Below are 18,332 nucleotides of genomic sequence, written 5' to 3'. Positions count from 1 at the left end.
AATGCGGCGATTACCGGTTGTCGGGATAGTGCGTCGGCTATTCTATTCATGCTTCCTTTTCGGTAGCGTATGTCGAATGTATACTGTTGTAATTCGAACTTCCACCTGCCTAATCGTCCTGATGGTGATTCTAGTTTTTCTAGCCATCGTAGTGATTGGTGGTCGGTTAGTACGGTGAACTTGTATCCTTCTATATAACAGCGCATTTTGCTGATTCCCCATACTACTACCAGGCACTCTAGTTCTGTTGCGCTGTAATTTTTTTCGGCATTATTGAGCGTCCGACTTGCGTATGCTATCACGCGCTCTCCTCCCTCGAGTACATGCGTGAGTACCGCTCCTAGTCCATGCGTGCTGGTGTCTGTTTGTAGGGATTCTTGGTTAAAGTCCGGGCAGGCTAATATCGGTGCGGTAATTAGTATTTGCTTTAGTGTTTGAAATGCTTTTTCTTCTTCGTCTCCCTATTTTCATTTTTCCTGTTTTCGTGTTAGATTTGTTAGTGGTACCGCTATTTTTGAAAATCCTGCAATGAAGCATCGGTACCACGATATCATGCCCAGGAATTGGCGTATTTGGCGGACGGTTGTCGGCGTTGGCCATTTGGCTACTGCGTTCGTTTTTTCAGGGTCTGTTCTTATGCCTTGCTTGTCGACTATGTGTCCCAAGTATTTTAGACTGGGTCGACAAAAATTTCTATATTTTTCTATATTTAGCCAGAGATTCGTCTTTCTTAGTTGTTCGAATACCTTACTTAGTATTGTCAAGTGTTCCTCGAAGGTTCTGGTAGCGATAATTATATCGTCCAGATATACTTGCACATTGGCTTCTAGTTCCGGTCCTATAATTAAGTTTAATAACCGTTGAAAGGTTGCTGGTGCGGCGTGTAGTCCAAATGGCAATACCTTAAATTGTTTTAGTCCTCTGCCCGGTACTGTAAAAGCGGTGACTGCGCGGCTGTCTGGTGTTAGCGGTATCTGCCAGTAGCCGTTTTTCAGGTCGAGTGTTGTGAGATATTTCGCTCCCCTAAGTTTATCCAATGTTGCCGTTATTTGCGGTAAGGGGTATGCGTCCGTTTCAGTTATTTCGTTAACCTTCCTAAAGTTGATACAGAACCTATGTTTTCCATCCTTCTTTTTTACTAAGACAATCGGTGAGCTCCATGGGCTCTGTGACGGTTCAATTATTCCTGCCTCTTCCATTTCGTTAACTTCTCTATCGATTATACTCTGCATTGCTGGATTCCTCGGCCTGTATCGTTGTTTAATTGGTTCTATTCCTGGTTTCACCCTGATTTTATGTTGTATTAATTTTGTCGGACCTTGAATTTTCTCGAATTTCTTGAATTCGTTTTGTAGGAATCGTTCCAATTGTTGTGTTTCCTTGTTTGTACGTAGTTGCATACCCTCTGATATGCATGTTTTCCTCCGACCTTTCTGCCATATTTCTTTTGTTAGCGGTAATGTTATTCGGAGTTTTGCCCATAAGTCCACTCCGATGAGCATGGGGCTTTCCAGGTTTGGTATAACGTCAAACGTATGCCAGTATCGTCTGTCATCTATCGTTACCGGTACTTTTACTTTTCCTCGAATTTTTATACTTGTGCTATTCGCCAGGCGTATTGATTTGTCTCTTTTCTGTATCGGATGTTGCCACTTGTTTGCTAACATCGCGGTTCTCTGGCTTATACATGAAATCTCGGATCAGGAGTCGATTAATGCGTTAAGCGGTGTCTTGTATATCTTTATTCTTACGTGTGGGCGCGGTGTGTATATTATTTGCGGTGTCCTTGGGACCGAGGGTTGCCCTATTGCTCCTCGGCCCGTGGCGGCGTTTCCCGGTCGTGGATGGCAGTCTTTTTTCAAAATTCCACCCCTTCCGCACTGAGAGCAAAACTTTGCTGGTTGTCTGCAAAATCGTCTTGTATGTCCTCTTTGTTTGCATCGCCAGCAGCAATCCGTGGCATTGTATACTGCTGCCGTTGTTGCAGTTTGCGATGATATGCGCGCAATTGTGCGCATACTTTTCCTCTGACGCTCAATATCCTCTATCTCTGCTGCTTGGGCCCCTAGTTCTCCTAATGTATGTATGTTCTCCCGCCTGATGCGCAGCTTTAAGTCTGGCGACATGTTTTCGTATGTTTGCTCTATCTGATCTCTTCTTGAAAATCCACCTGCTCTTCTCATGAGCGTCGCCAGTTGTGGCGTAATGCCTAAATGGTTCGTTTGCTTGCTGCAGTCGTTTCTGTACTTCTATTTTTAATTGGTTCTTGTATCTATATGGGAAATACTGTTCCCGAAATGCGTTCGTGAAGTCATTCCACTCTTTCCACGCCTTCTTGTTGTTCCTGTACCAATGTAAGGTACTCCCGCGCAGTAATTCCGGTAAGCCCTGCAGCATTTGTTCGTCGGTATATTGGTAACTACTTTGCAATTCTTCAATTCGCTCCAGGAAAGAAATTTGATCTTTTCCGTCGAATTGACATCCTCATTTACGCATTTGGTTAATTGTTTTTGCGACCGTCGCAGGATCGCTTCTATATGATACTTCTGTCTCTTGGTTCGTCCCTTCGTCTTCCGTTCTATTTGTGAAACGTTGCGGGTTATTGGAGACATATTTACTTAATCTGTTTCTTAATTCATCTAAGGTGCCTTCCGTGGGCAGTCCTAGTTCCGCCATTTTTTGAATTATCTGGTCTTTTGCCAGTATATAGATCCACTGCTTCATCATTTTTTTTCTTTTTATATCTGTTCGGGCGCCAATTTGTAACGGCCTTGCGTTACGTGCGGGATAGTCTTAGTCGATGTGGTCCGGGTTTCGTTTGTGAAATGAAAAGCAGTGGTGTAGGTTATGACAACGTGGAACTATATTCTAATTTCTATGTACAATTATTTACATGCGACGTTACGCCGTTGGCGCGTGGTCGCGTTTTTGTTCTCGTCAGGAGCCGATGTTGTCGTCTCGCGATCAGCTGCGAGCGTCGAGGCACGCGAGCGTCCGGCGGGACGCGGTCGGGAATGTTTCCTGATATGCTATTGTTCGTTGTTTGGAGTTCGTTGCCTCGTCGGCTTTAAGCTGTTTATTTACCCCGGTTTTAACCTGGCTGGTTTAAAGGCGCTCGTCGTCACCGGTCTCTTACGCCCTGTACGCGTTCGCGATCGTAGGTGTTAGCGGCGTGACGTGAGGAGGAAAAGGATGTCGACGTCGCGTATCCACTTTGGTCGACGGAGCAATGTATGGAGAGGAAGCCGACGTCGTGTATCCACTTCGGTCGGCAGAGCGGTGTATGGATAGGAAGCCGACGTCGCGAATCCACTTCGGTCGGCAGAGCGGTATCGGAGAAAGGATGTCGACGTCGCGTATCAACTTTGGTCGACGGAGCGGTGTATGGATAGGATGCCAACGTCGCGTATCCACTTCGGTCGGCAGAGCGGTATCGGAAAAAGGATGTCGACGTCGCGTATCCATTTTGGTCGACGGAGCGGTGTATGGATAGGAAGCCGACGTCACGTATCCACTTCAGTCGGCAGAGCGGTATCGGAGAAAAGATGTCGACGTCGCGTATCGATTTTGGTCGACGGAGCGGTGTATGGATAGGAAGCCGACGTCGCGTATCCACTTCGGTCGGCAGAGCGGTATCGGAGAAAGGATGTCGACGTCGCGTATCAACTTTGGTCGACGGAGCGGTGTATGGATAGGATGCCAACGTCGCGTATCCACTTCGGTCGGCAGAGCGGTATCGGAAAAAGGATGTCGACGTCGCGTATCCATTTTGGTCGACGGAGCGGTGTATGGATAGGAAGCCGACGTCACGTATCCACTTCAGTCGGCAGAGCGGTATCGGAGAAAAGATGTCGACGTCGCGTATCGATTTTGGTCGACGGAGCGGTGTATGGATAGGAAGCCGACGTCGCGTATCCACTTCGGTCGGCAGAGCGGTATCGGAGAAAGGATGTCGACGTCGCGTATCCATTTTGGTCGACGGAATGTCTAGGATCTCTAGGAATTTCGAGTTCTGGTCGGTCGTGCGCCTGAGAGGAGCTCTCCCATCAATCTCTCTCGATATCGTTTTGTAACGGCCTTTTATACTAAATTATAATAAACAGTGAGGCTGTTTGTTGACCTTGCGGTTATCCCATGCGCGGTTGTTCGGCGTTTCCTTGTTACTATTGTTAATGTTATTCCGATTGTCGTGATGATTTCCTGGATCGTTACATGGTTACCGCACGCTATCGTATAAGGCCTCAATGATGTTGGCAAGAATAAAATTACTGTCTGCCTATACAATTATTGTCTGCCAGACAAAGAAGAATTTATGAAAGACTGAATATAAGAAAAGAGTTAAGCAATACAAACCCGGAAAGTAGACGAGATATATGGCAAGCGACAAACATAATTACGAACAGATAGTGGAAGAACCTAATGTCATCAATGGAAATAGGGGGAGGCCTAAGAGTAAGGGAAGCTATACTCCCAGTGTTCGACAAGTGGATCCAAAGGAAAAAAGGAGCATTGAACTATCACCTAACACAAATAATAAGACATGGATCGATCGATCGATAGATGGATCGATCCCTCACTCACTCACTCACTCACTCACTCTCCCTTCCATTCTCGTCTCGCACTCACGGAAATCGGTAACGATCACGTCGGTATCGTCCATCCATCGGGACGGTCGCGGCTAGACTGTTGGATCGGCCGCTTTTCGAGGACCTCAATTCCTAGGAGATCCCCCTTCGTTACTCCTCTCTGCGTCCAAACTCCCTCGGCTTTGCCAATTGGCGGTTGACAGCTTTCGGTAGATTTGTCTCGACACACTTTCGCCGTCGATGCTGGACTCGCGGCCTTGATTGGTACGCACCATTTCTTATAACCGATATCCTCGTGCCAGTATTGTTTTCCCGGTTTTCCGCTGTGTTCGCAAAGCGTCGGCTGAAAAATAAATACAGCTAACGGTATCGAGTCTTAATTCGGCAGCTATGTTCCCGTATTAGCGAATATTCTGAAAGATAGATGTGACGATCCAGAGAAATAACGGATCGTCACGAAAATCATTTGAAACATTATTTACGTTAAAAATAAATTAACACCGGACAACCGTGCGCCGAACAACCGCAATGTCAACAAACAGCTTCGATGTTTGTTAAAAACAGATATAAAAGCTGACACGAAAACGATATCGAGAGAGATTGATCGGAGAGCTCCTCTGAGACGCTCCAACGACCAGAGCTCGAAACCTCCCAGAGATCCTATACCGTCCCGTCGACCGAAGTGGATACGCGACGTCGGCATCCTACCAATACACTGTCCCGTCAACCAAAGTGAATACGCGACGTCGACATCATTTTCCTGAACCGCCCTGCCGACCGAAATGGATACGCAACGTCGGCATCCTCGCCGCACACTGTTTCGTCGACCGAAGTGGATACGCGACGTCGACATCCCTTCCCGATACCGTCCCGCCGACTGAAGTGGATACGCGACGTCGACATCATTTTCCTGAACCGCCCTGCCGACCGAAGTGGATACGCAACGTCGGCATCCCTTCCCGATACCGTTCCGCCGACCGAAGTGGATTCGCGACTTCGGCATTCTACCAATACACCGTCTCGTCGACTGAAGTGGATACGCAACGTCGACATCCTCGTCTTGAACCGTTCTGCCGACCGAAGTGGATACGCGATGTCGGCATCCTACCAATACACCGTCTCGTCGACCGAAGTGGATACGCGACGTCGACATCCTCGTCCTGAACCGTTCTGCCAACCGGAGTGGATACGCGACATCGGCATCCTATCCACAAACCGTCCCGTCGGCTGAAGTGGATACGCGACGTCGACACTCTTTTCCTTACACCACGCCGCTAGTGCATAATGTCGCGAACACTTACAAGTCACGAGATATCCCGTGACAAAGATCTCCGCGAAACCGGTCCGATTAAAAGCCGGTGTCAACAATAAGCTTAAAGTCTCCGAGTGAACGAACTCATACGACGGGCGACAGAACATCGGGAAACAATACCGGCCGCGTCCCGCCGGACGCTCGCGCGCCTAGACGCTCGCAGCTGATCCCGCGACGACAACATCGGCTCCCGACAAAAACAAAAACGCGACCACGCGCCAACGGCGTAACTTCGCATGTATATATTTGTAAATAGCTCTGAGATTAGAATATAGTTCCATGTTTATTATTCACTACACCACTGCTTTTCATTTACCGAGCAAAACCTTGAACCGCACCGACTAAAACTATCCCGCACGTAACGCCAGGTCGTTACATAGAATATTCAGGAACTCAGAGCAATCGGAATATGGGAGAATAGTACAACGCTAAGTAATGCGAGAGCGATCACCTGAGCGAGAGCGATGAGCGATGAACTGGCGGCCGCTACTCCTCCGTCCCACATCATCCTCCGATTCCGCTGGTCCTGGTAGCCAGCAAGGGAAACACAAAATCTGGGACGCGAGGACCCACGCATCTGCTTCACTTGCATGAAATAACTTCTAAAATCTTGTCCTAAGGACTTACACAAAACGATACGTCGGAATGCGATAAGTGGAAATATACGCAAAAGCTCTTCCGGGACGCGATACGCGAAAAACAGTTATGAAATCGGGTGCCGTCATGTCCGCGTCTGCGGAGTACTTTCTTGTGAGTGGCGACCAGTCGGACCACAATATATCTGTGGTCCGACAGCATTTCCGCTTCGATCGCCACCCTCCAATCCTGTACCATATGCACCACGGCAGAAAATTAACCATAACGTATCCTAACCTGTTTATTGAAATATTTTAAACCGTACACGTATATGCGCAATTTTATATTTTTACATATAATTGATCAATAAAAAACAATATAACAATATAAATGCGAAGGAGTATTGCTTGCTATATTTTTTGCACATAGTATATACATGTATATGCCGTAGCCACTTGCGCAAGCAAAACTAATTTAGATATTAATAAGTATATGTGTTAAATATGGGTTCGATTAACCGTATAGTTTCCGAGAAATTATCGCTTATAATGTATTCTTTTTCTTGATATCTTACATGACGCTGACGTGCGGTGAGATAGGCAGGGGTCTCCCGCCGATAAATAAGGCGGAAGACCAGGGAAGGAACAATCGTCTTTCCCTAGTCTAAGGAAGTGAGGACGAAAACGGCCCCTAATGGCCGAGGGCGTCCTGAAGGTATGCAAAAGCGATCCCGAGACGTCCTCAACTATGGCCTCTGCCGAGGGTCTCAGTAGGGGTTTTAGTGGGTAGGACCCTCCGCCCCGTTTTGAGGAGGCGAAGAGTCCCACACTATCCAGGAAAGTTCCAGCTCTCCCGGGGTGAACGTAAAGCATTTCCCCTGCCTTATTAAAAAAAATAATTAATTCTCTGGGGAGGAGTTGCGGAGGGAGGGACAGAGCCCCTTCCTCGCGCATATACGTGTACTTGTGCGTATTTATATGTTCATATTAATTTATGCAGAATCGCAAAACTATATATGGCATTAATGAAACTTTTCTTGTTAATAACTTTTTAAAAAACGAGTGATGGCTAAAACCTTTTGAAGGTTACTCAAGAGGATGATCTATACAACATATGTCAAGATCAAGGTCATAGGAACTGGGTCCCCTATTCGGTATATTCACCACTCTTTTTTTTTTGCCTGGCAAGCAAAGAAGTTGCGATAGACAAACGATTCAAAATGGCATTTTTTGACAACTTATGTGATACCCCTAGTAAAAAAAATTTATAGAGAACGATAGAATAAAAATAACCTTATTCTATTGTTTTGAATATGGATGTTGGTTCGTGAATTTACAAAATGTAAATAGTATTCTATCGTATACAATAGAATACAAAATCGGGTATAACCAGATAAAATACGATAGGATTCATATCTGAACTTGCGAGCGAGAACGATACAGCTTAGAGAAAACGATTCAAATCGATAGCGCTATCAATTTGAATCGTTTTCATTAAGCTATATTGTTCTCGATTGCAAGTTCAGATGAATCCTATCGTATTTTATCGTATTTTATCTGGTTATACACGATTTTGTATTCTATAGGAAACTAACGATAGAAATTCTATCACTATCTATTGTATTTTATTGCATACGATAGAATACTACTCACATTTTGTAAATTCACAAATCAAAATCCATATTCAAAACAATAGAATATGGTTATTTTTATTCTATCGTTCTCTATAAGTTTTTTAACCTTTTAACGGCAGGAGTGGTCAATATATCGACCAACCAGGGGGGATAAAAAAATCAACATTAGATGTTTTACAGGGCCAAGGTTCATGAAGATTCGTGTAAAAAAATGTTTAAACAATTTGTTTAAAAAATTATTTTAAAAATGAAATTTTAAAAAATATTGATAACGCTTTTCGATGGGGCGGAAAAAATACAGTGGAATTTACAATGAATGAGAAGTATTATTAGTATCTGCCCGCGTGGTTGCACTCAGTTCTTTCATTCTCGCAAAAGATAAAAGTTTTCTTTTATACAAGGTGCTGCGAATTACTTCTTTTTATTTGCAATCATTCACCGTTTGGAACTACTACTAGTATAGTATTTATATATTCGTTGCATTTATTGATTTATTATTTTTTTGGACCGTTATTATTTCAAACATAATATCATTTATTTCATCTTTGATAAAATGGCTGAAAGTGAAGCTTGGAGTAGTGGCGAGTCTGAGCTAGAGGTACTAGGCCCAGAAAACAAAGAAATTGATGATGCTGATTTAGAAGATGTCGATTATGAAGTAGATCAAATTTTTGAGGACGCGTATTTTTACCCATCTATCAAAGATTTCGACGGTATCTTCGAAATTGATCTTAATCGGGGAATAGACCGAAAGATTATTTCAATTATTTTTGTGACTCTTCTCTACTTCAAATGATTACTGATTAGACAAATCGTTATGAAACTCAACATCATGGAATTCAAAGTTCGCATATGAAAGCCTGGTGTTCTCTCACAAAAGAAGAGTTGGAATATTTTCTTGGTCTTTTGATTCTAATGGGCCATGTTCGGAAAAGCGAGTTGAAGCAATATTGGTCTACAGATCCTTTGCTACACACTCCAATTTTTAGTCAAATAATGTCTCGCAATAGATACATTCAAATTCTGCAATATTTACATTTTCACGATAACTTAGACATTGTAGATCATCCTTTAGTGAAAATAAACCCAGTAATAGACCACTTACAAAATAAATTTTCGGCAGCTATTATTCCGGGAAAAAATCTGCATAGATAAAAGTCTCTTATTATGGAAAGGTAGGCTTCGATTCAAGCAGTACATTCCCTTGAAAAGCAATCGTTTCGGTATTAAACTTTTCGAATTAGTAGACTGCGAGACAGGATTTATATTGGGCTTCATCGTTTACACTGATGCAAGTACTGATTTTCAAAAATTTGGTTTGGGTGTCACTGGAGATATTGTTGTTCATTTCTTACAACCTTATTTTTATAAGGGTCATGTTTTGTATATAGACAATTGGTATTCATCTCTTATTTTGGCAGAATTTTTATATGACCGTGATACAGGAATGTGTGGAACGGTGAAAGCAAATAGAAAGGGAATGCCAAAGCTAGACGACAAATTATTCCGTGGTGAAGTACAAGTTGCTCATAATAATGTATGGATGACGATGAAGTGGGAAGATAAAAGAAGTGTTAGCATGCTTACAACTGTGCATGAACTTGATTTTTGCGCAAGCGACAAGAAACATCACCGAATAACTGAAGACATCATCAAGCCAACGTGTGTTCACGACTACAACCAAAATATGGGCGGTGTAGATAATGTAGATAGACAATTATCTATAACGGAAACAGTGCGAAAATCAATGAAGTGGTACCGCTATTTTTTCACCTTATTGATTTATGTCTGTCTAATGCTGATGCATTATATAAAATGAGAAATGAAGGACATACACCGTTCCTTTCATTTCGATTACAGGTTGTTAAAGCTTTGTTGAAACTGGATTCTAATAACAGCATTTCTCGCGATATTAGTAGTCCCACTCGATTAGTGGGTCGTCATTTCCCGATGGTACAAATCGAAGGTGTCATTTGTGTTCTGTACATAAAATCACATGTCGAACTATGTACATATGCCCCAGCTCCGATGTTCCTTTATGCACAGCTCTATGCTTTGAAAAGTACCACACACAAGCAACATTGCCGTAAAATCAAGCACCCCGACGTGAGAGGCAAAGGGACTCACGAACATCAAGCACCCCGATGTGAGAGGCAAGGTTAGGTTAGCTACTAGTTTTTCGAAAAAGTCCATTTTTCCTGCAAAACATCTAATGTTCATTTTTTTTCTGTAACTAATGTGCAGTCCCTGCTGGTATAGCGATGTGCAGAGGAGACTTTACCTCTTTTTACTATAAAATAATTTTTATCTGAAAAAATAAATAACAACAAATAGCGTATACTGTGACCTGTACACATGTTTTGCCTTACAATCGAATTGAGTTCCTACTTTTTCGAAATAATTTTTCATAAAATTGCTATAAACAATTATATTGTTTACCGTAATTTGTAACGAGCCGTTCGGAAGACAAAGAGAACAGGAACCGTAATAGCGATAAAATCAAACGACTCGTCACGAAACCGAACACGCGACAATGTAAACATCGTCCACCGACCGCGAATATCACAACATGATATCAGATTAAAAGTAGTATAAAAGACTGCGCGAAAAGCTCAGCGAGAGCAGTCTTCCGAGGCATTCCGCTGAACAGAGCTCAGACTCCAACAGCAGTAGCACCTCGCGAACACCGCTACCTAGAACATCGCATCCTAGACCGTCCTCGATACCGCTCCGTCGACTTATTGGATTCGTAAAGTCGACATTCCTCGATTCCGCTCCGTCGACTTATTGGATTCGTAAAGTCGATATTCCTCGATACCGCTCCGTCGACTTGTTGGATACGTAAAGTCGGCATTCCTCGATATCGCTCTGTCGACTTATTGGATTCGTAAAGTCGACATTCCTCGATACTGCTCCGTCGACTTGTTGGATTCGTAAAGTCGACATCCGCGTAGACTTATTGGATTCGTAAAGTCTACATCCTCGATTACCGTTCCGCCGACTTGTTGGATTCGTAAAGTCGGCATTCCTCGATATCGCTCCGTCGACTTATTGGATTCGTAAAGTCGACATTCCTCGATACCGCTCCGTCGACTTGTTGGATTCGTAAAATCGACATCCGCGTAGACTTATTGGATTCATAAAGTCTACATCCTTGCTTACCGCTCCGTCGACTTGTTGGATTCGTAAAGTCGACCTCCGCGTAGGCTTATCCGATTCGCACCGACTACCACTCCGTCGACTCGTTGGATTCGTAGAGTCGACACCCGTGGAGACGTGCCGATTTCGGAAAGTCTACATCCTTGATTACCGCTCCGCCGACTTGTTGGATACGTAAAGTCGGCATTCCTCGATACTGCTCCGTCGACTTATTGGATTCGTAAAGTCGACATCCGCGTAGACTTATTGGATTCGTAAAGTCTACATCCTCGATCACCGCTCCGTCGACTTGTTAGATACGTAAAGTCGACATCCACGTAGACTCATTACATCCGTACCGGCTACCGCTCCGTCGACTCGTTGGATTCGTAGAGTCGACACTCGCGGAGACGTGTCGGATTCGTAAAGCCTACATCCTTGCTTACCGATCCGTCGCCTTATTGGATTCGTAAGGTCGACCTCCGCGAAGCCGCGCCGCCGTCCTGGGGAAACCGATCCCCGCGGCACCGCATCGTAGCACACGACCGCGCCGCAAAAATCCGACGCATCGCGCAAGCAGGGCCGTATTAGTCATCAAGTTAACGGCTCTCCTCGCGCGACCAAAAATTAAAGATCCAAACGTCAACATAGCGCCACAAGCACAACACGATCGACGCGTCACACGACCGCCCGCGTCCCGCGACCGCCAGCGGTCCCGCAGCCCGAGCTCCGCCGCAGCGGACATCAACACGCGCGAACACAAAAACCCGCGCACGAAGCCAACGGCGTCGACTCAACCTGTACATACACATTGTAAATAGCCATCTAATCGACAATATATATTATTCTAATATCCATCCCACTGTCTTCACAATTATTGACATCTGCTCGAATCCGGACCACACCGACTCGCAGCTTATCCCGCAACGAACGCGAAATAGCGTTACAAATTTTTATAGATTTTCATCCTCTAAAACATGTAATATTCATTTTTACCCTCTCTGATATGGTTTTAATAGCTTAAACAATTTTTTAAACTTTTTCACATTAGTTTTTACATTGCCGGCGGGACTGGTCGATATATCGACCAGCAGTCAGGTTGGCGACTCCACATAAGAAATTCATTATATTTATAGCTAAATTTCGCGTAAAATAGGAAGTTGATTTCAATTGAAATTCATTCCCGCCGTTAAAAGATTAACAGGGACCTATATCTCTTACTTATGAATTTTTCTCATGACAAACGTTTTGAGACGGTCATTGAAGTAACATTTAACGCTTTCGACAACTCTAAAAACGTTTGAGCCTCATCGAGCAATTCTTGTAGCTCGACATCTTCAAAATTTTTCTGCTGTTCTTTGTCTCTTACGTCAAAATCACTGTTTCGAAAACGTTCAAACCATGGACGTAAGAATATATAGACGGAAGCGAATTGTCGCGGAGGTGAGCCCAAGAAGTGAGGGGAATGATTGTATGTATTGTTGATATACCAAGATGACGACGGTCGCTGTTCTTATACAGTGCAAATAGATACAAAACTCCTCTATCAACATGGCCGCAACGATATAATCCTTTTGCTCTTTAGGTTTCACAGCCCTTTGTCTATAATCGCACTTTCTGTTTCGTTCATGTATTCTTACGTCCATGGTTCAAACCAAACTCTACATATTCTTTCCGATAGAGTTTTATCACCATATACACTGGTCAACAAAATTATCGCATAAATAAATTCATGTCGAAATTCCGCACAATTTTAAATGACCATAATACCGCGAAACATTATCGTATTTGAAATTTTCTTTTTATAAATATTAATTTATATTAATTTAAAGAGTGAAACCTGTACTTTAAGGAGCATTCGTCCGATTTTGAATTTACTCTCTCCCCTTCCCGCAGTCTTTTCAAAAGTAAAGACGTATTGCGTCTCCAAAAAATTGCACAATTTGTCGTAACCTACCGGATGAACTAAATTTTTTTCGTTAATTTCATCATAACCATCGTAAAGTATAGACTTTTTCCTGCAATTTAAAAAAATAAGCGGATTTGTATGATTTTTTTCGTAGAGTTGCAATATGTCAAAGTTACTTATGCATTTTTTTAATCGCTTAACTTGAGGCACTCTATTGAGTGGAGTGAATTCTTTTTACAAATCTTACTATCCATTACTAACCATTGTAAACCATTAGTAATAATCTTACTAACCATCGTAAAATATCGACGTTCCCTTACAAGTAAAAAAAATAAAGAAAAGATGTGCACGACTTTCTTCCGCGATGTAGTATGGCGTATCAAAGTTAACTATGCATTTTTAATCAGTTACCATCAGTATTAGCATTATCCAATGCCACCACGAGGAGGTTATAAATATGCATGAGAGTCTTCAATAGGTTATTCAAAAACGAAACGGGAACATGTAATTTTAAGTGTGAATACACCCACAACCCTCCCCACGCCGCTCAACACACACACATATACACACAGCAGAGAGGGTTCGGAATCATTAAATACTGCGGGAGGAATCATTAAATACAAACTGTGAGGTCCTTATCTCTGCTGTGACAAATACGCCTGCACGCATACGCACGTACAGCATACATACACATACATACGCAAAATCCAATCAGCAACCTCCCCGTGGTAAATGTCGGATAATGTTAATGCTGATGGTAACTGATTAAAAATGCATAGGTAACTTTGATACGCCGTACAACATCGCGGAAGAAAGTCGTGCACACCTCTTCTCCATTTTTTTATTTGCAAGCAAACGTCAATATTTTACGATAGTTATCGTAAGATTTGTGAAAAGAATTCACTCCACTCAATAAAGTGCGTCAAGTTAAGCGATTTAAAAAAAAAATGCATAGGTAACTTTGACATGTTGTAACTCCGCCAAAAAATATCTTATAACTCCGTTTTTTTTTTCAAATTGTAGGGGAAAGTTTATACTTTACAATGGTAGTAGATCATTATAGAGACTCTCTAAGCCTAGGAGTAATGGGAGATGAGGCGGAGTGGGCCACGATAAGCTCGCGGGGAAAGAGCAAGCGGTGAACACGGGAGCACAGAGACAAGAGGGAAGCCGAATATTCCCCGGATCTTGGGGAGGGAGGAATCCGTGAGTGAACTTCTTAAACTGTTAGCTGATCGAGTGCTATCAACACGACGCGACAGAGAGGTCGCGCGCAGCGGTTTAACCGATCGTACGTGTGCATTAAAGAGGGAAAAATAGTAGAACGAGGTGAGAGAAGGGGGCGAGGTTCGCGCCGCCCACATGTGTGCCAAGCAGCTGCTAAACGCGAACGCAACAAAGGTGCCAGCAATACGTGGCTGGCCGCATACACGAGACAATAACCTTTGCGAACGCTCGCACGACACGCGATGACAACAAATGCGCGACAAAAGGCAATGACGAGACGTGTCGGTCGCGAGCACGTAGGCCGCACACGCGGCAACGCGAACACGTGCACAGCTGACTACGCGACACACTACTGTTCACGTGAATGATCACATGACCCGCAACTAACGCGTGATCGGTAACGGCGCGTGAAGAAAAGAAAGACGGCACGCGAGGACTCGCGAGCTCACCCACTCTATCGCGTGAAGGGATGCACTCGCGGTATCACGCCTGCAGGCTCTCGGGAAGGGCTTGCTGCATCACCTCACTAAGCAGCGCTGGGCTGCGGCACGATTGTTACACACGTGGTAAGCACGTGGCAGAACGGCCTATACCAAATCGCAGCCGTGCAGAGATCGGCGCCTGCTGGCGAACATGCACTGACGAGCGCACGCGGAAGCGCACGCGGAAGCGCACGCGGAAGCGCAACACGAGTGAGGCCGCACGATAAGGGCGCACGTGACGAGGACACATGGGCACGAGAATGCACTCCTCGCGCTAGCGCTGCACCGACGTAAACGAACTGCACGTGAACACACTGCGACTAGACAGAGAAACCGGGCGAGAACGGTACGATACCGACTGTTCGGCCAAACTATTGCGGCGCGACTGCGAAGAATTGGCGCGGCTGTAACCGCTGCTTGCGTCTGCCAACACGCGACGATGGCGGCACAGACGGCGGCGGCGGCGGCGGCGGCAGCGTGCGTGTGCGTGCGTGTGTGGACTCAGCACAAGCTGAGGCGCTATAGAGGTATTAGACCGCGCGCAATTAGAGATGGCGCGCGCGCGACCGACTCGACAACGAACAAAATAATATTTGTTTAAAAAAGAGCAAGGTCGCGCGTGGCGGTGAAAGTGACGATGTGACGATCCGGAAAGCGTCACGACATCCGAAACAATTACTAACGCCGAACAACCGCGCGCGGAATAACCGCAAGGTCAACAAACAGTCGAACTGTTTGTTATAATTTAGTATAAAAGCCGACAGAAAATTGATATCGAGAGAGATTGATCGGAAGGCTCTTCTCAGGCGCACGACCGACCAGAACTCAAAACTCCTAGAGATCCTAGACATCCCGTCGACCGAAGTGGATACGCGACGTCGACATCCTTCTCCGATACCGCTCTACCGACCGAAGTGGATACGCGACGTCGGTTTCCTATCCATACCTCGCTCCGTCGACCGAAGTGAATACGCGACGTCGACATCCTTCTCCGATACCGCTCTACCGACCGAAGTGGATACGCGACGTCGGTTTCCATACACCGCTCTGTCGACCGAAGTGGATGCGCGACGTCGACATCCTTCCATCGATACCGCTCTACCGACCGAAGTGGATACGCGACGTCGGCTTCCTATCTGTACCTCGCTCCGTCGACCGAAGTGGATACGTGACGTCGGCATCCTTTTCCCCCTCCCGCTACGCCGCTAACACCTACGATCGCAAACGCATACAGGGCGTAAGATAACGGTGACAACGAGCGCCTTTAAACCAGCACGGAAAGATCAGGATAGATAAACAGATTAAAGCCGATGAGGCAACGAACTCCGAACGACGAACAATAGGATATCAGGAAACAATTCCGACCGCGTCCCGCCTGACGCTCGCGCGCCTCGACGCTCGCAGCTGATCGAGAGACGACAACAACGGCTCCCGACGAGAGCAAAAACGCGACCACGCGCCAACGGCGTAACGTCGCCTGTAAATAATTGTAAATAGCCTCGAAATTAGAATATAGTTTCACATTATTATCACCTATACCACTGGTTTTCATTTCACACACGAAACCCGGACCACACCGGCTAAGGCTATCCCGCACGTAACGCAAGGCCGTTACAACTTATCGTCGCGGAGGCGGCGGCGGTCATATTGCAATGCGGCGTAGCGTAGGGTCAGTGTGTTTTTGCTGATGAATATTTTTTAGATAAAAAAGGATGCGGCGATGCGGAGATGCGATATCTTCGTTGCACTTCCTCGCCATTTTGTACATATAACATCTCGCAAAATACGTAACGAAGGATCAGTCTTACCGATATCACGCGCGCGCGTGTCAGAATTGATGGGAAAAAAAACAAAAAAAAACGACGGATTTATCGTTACGAATCGTTACGAATCGTCTGAGTCGAATAGGAGCGACGATGACGATAGATCGGAAACGCCGATAACTCTCAATTATGAGTTGATAACTCGCAAGAAGGATTTTCGTTGGAACATGTCGACGTATTTTTTGCGTCGAGCGATCGGAGTGAAAAGTGTTCGAGAGAACTTATGGTTGAAAACTGTAATTCATGATAGTTCCAGAACAGACAGTTATCTCAGACGAATTCCGCGAATATTTCAGGAAAGAGTAAAATTTTCCCGTAGACGGACAGGGAGAGATTCTGTGGGTACAATCTCGTCGCAGCGCGCGCACGAGAGAGAAAGAGAAGAGATAAACGACGACGAAAATGACCGATGTCGATAACTTGCGTGTTGCGAATAACGTCAATACGATCGACAAATTCAACATTTGGGATCGAGAATACACGAAAAGATTGAAACGTCTGCGTGAGAGGTGTTGCGGCGGTGGCGGCATTACGGGAAGAGGAGGAGGAGAAAGAAAGATAAAAACCGGAAATGTATACTCTCCGCGTTCGCATGTATCGCGCGGTTGGAAGAAGTGAGAAAACGATTGCGACAAATCTTCTTTCCGAGATCGTTAGTAGGAGCGGAACAGAGTACGTCGCAGCAGCCGGTCCCGCTGCCGTCGTCGTCGTTGTCGCTGCCGCATCGTCGTAATCTGTTGGAATGATTGAAAATTGAGATAACCTTCAGGCGGCGAGTTCGTATAATTACGAATTTGAATCACATCAAGCCGAGAGCTTTTCTGAACGATGCGCGCGGTATAGTGCTCGAGCAGCTGCGGCTGAATCTCGCCAAGCACGATTGTCTCAAGGTCAATGTTGTTCACCGGAGCATTCGTGTTGCAGACGAAGGTCGCGTACAAGAGCGTTGCCACGAGTAACACGTTCCACCAATCACCGATTTGACGGAGTGGTACGACAGGCGTGTGATCGAGAAGATTTTGAATTTCCTGGAGGAATTTCAGGAACGCGACAGCGGCTGGTCTCTGTATCGATATCGAATCTCGTGATGAACATCAACAAGTGCAATCCCTTTCACGCTGGCTGTTAGACCAGACTCCCCAGGTGGATCAAGGACAAGAAATGTACGAAGAATATACATTCGTCGGATGCGACATGTTTCGCGTGGGCTATGATGGCCGCTCTGCACGATCCTGTGAGCGAACGCGGCGACAAAAGTACCGACTATACTCACTATTCGGCGGTGCTGAATTTCGACGGGATATATTTCCCGATGGATCTCAGACGCATAATGAGATTCGAGCGTCTAATCGGATATCGGTTAACGTGTTCACCGAGCGCGAAAAGGAAGGATAGCGGAGAGGGAAAAACAGGATTGTGCCGTTGCGCCTCACCGACAATAAGCAAGATAGACACGTTAATTTGCTCTATATACATAACCAGCAGCAGCAGCAGCACGACGATATCGGGCACTATGTATTGATAAAGCATCTGTCGAGATTGTTGGGTTCTCAGCTCAACAAGTCGAAAAAGAAGAAATACATTTGCGAACGGTAAGTGGCTTTTACAAAAAAAGTGGTCGTTTCTTTACTAATGAAAATTTTTTT

General features: G+C 45.1%; 1 pseudogene; it reads left to right on the top strand.

Moving 5' to 3' along the window:
- Nucleotides 1-8,660: 8,660 nt before the first annotated feature.
- Nucleotides 8,661-10,197, top strand: LOC116853431 (annotated as a pseudogene).
- The last annotated feature ends 8,135 nt before the right edge of the window (nt 10,198-18,332 follow it).

Source organism: Odontomachus brunneus, unplaced genomic scaffold (assembly GCF_010583005.1).
Source record: "Odontomachus brunneus isolate Ranch 3 - 2012 unplaced genomic scaffold, Obru_v1 Obru_scaffold_321, whole genome shotgun sequence".
Taxonomy (NCBI): Eukaryota; Metazoa; Arthropoda; class Insecta; order Hymenoptera; family Formicidae; genus Odontomachus; species Odontomachus brunneus.
This window is presented reverse-complemented; position numbering and strand designations above follow the sequence as displayed.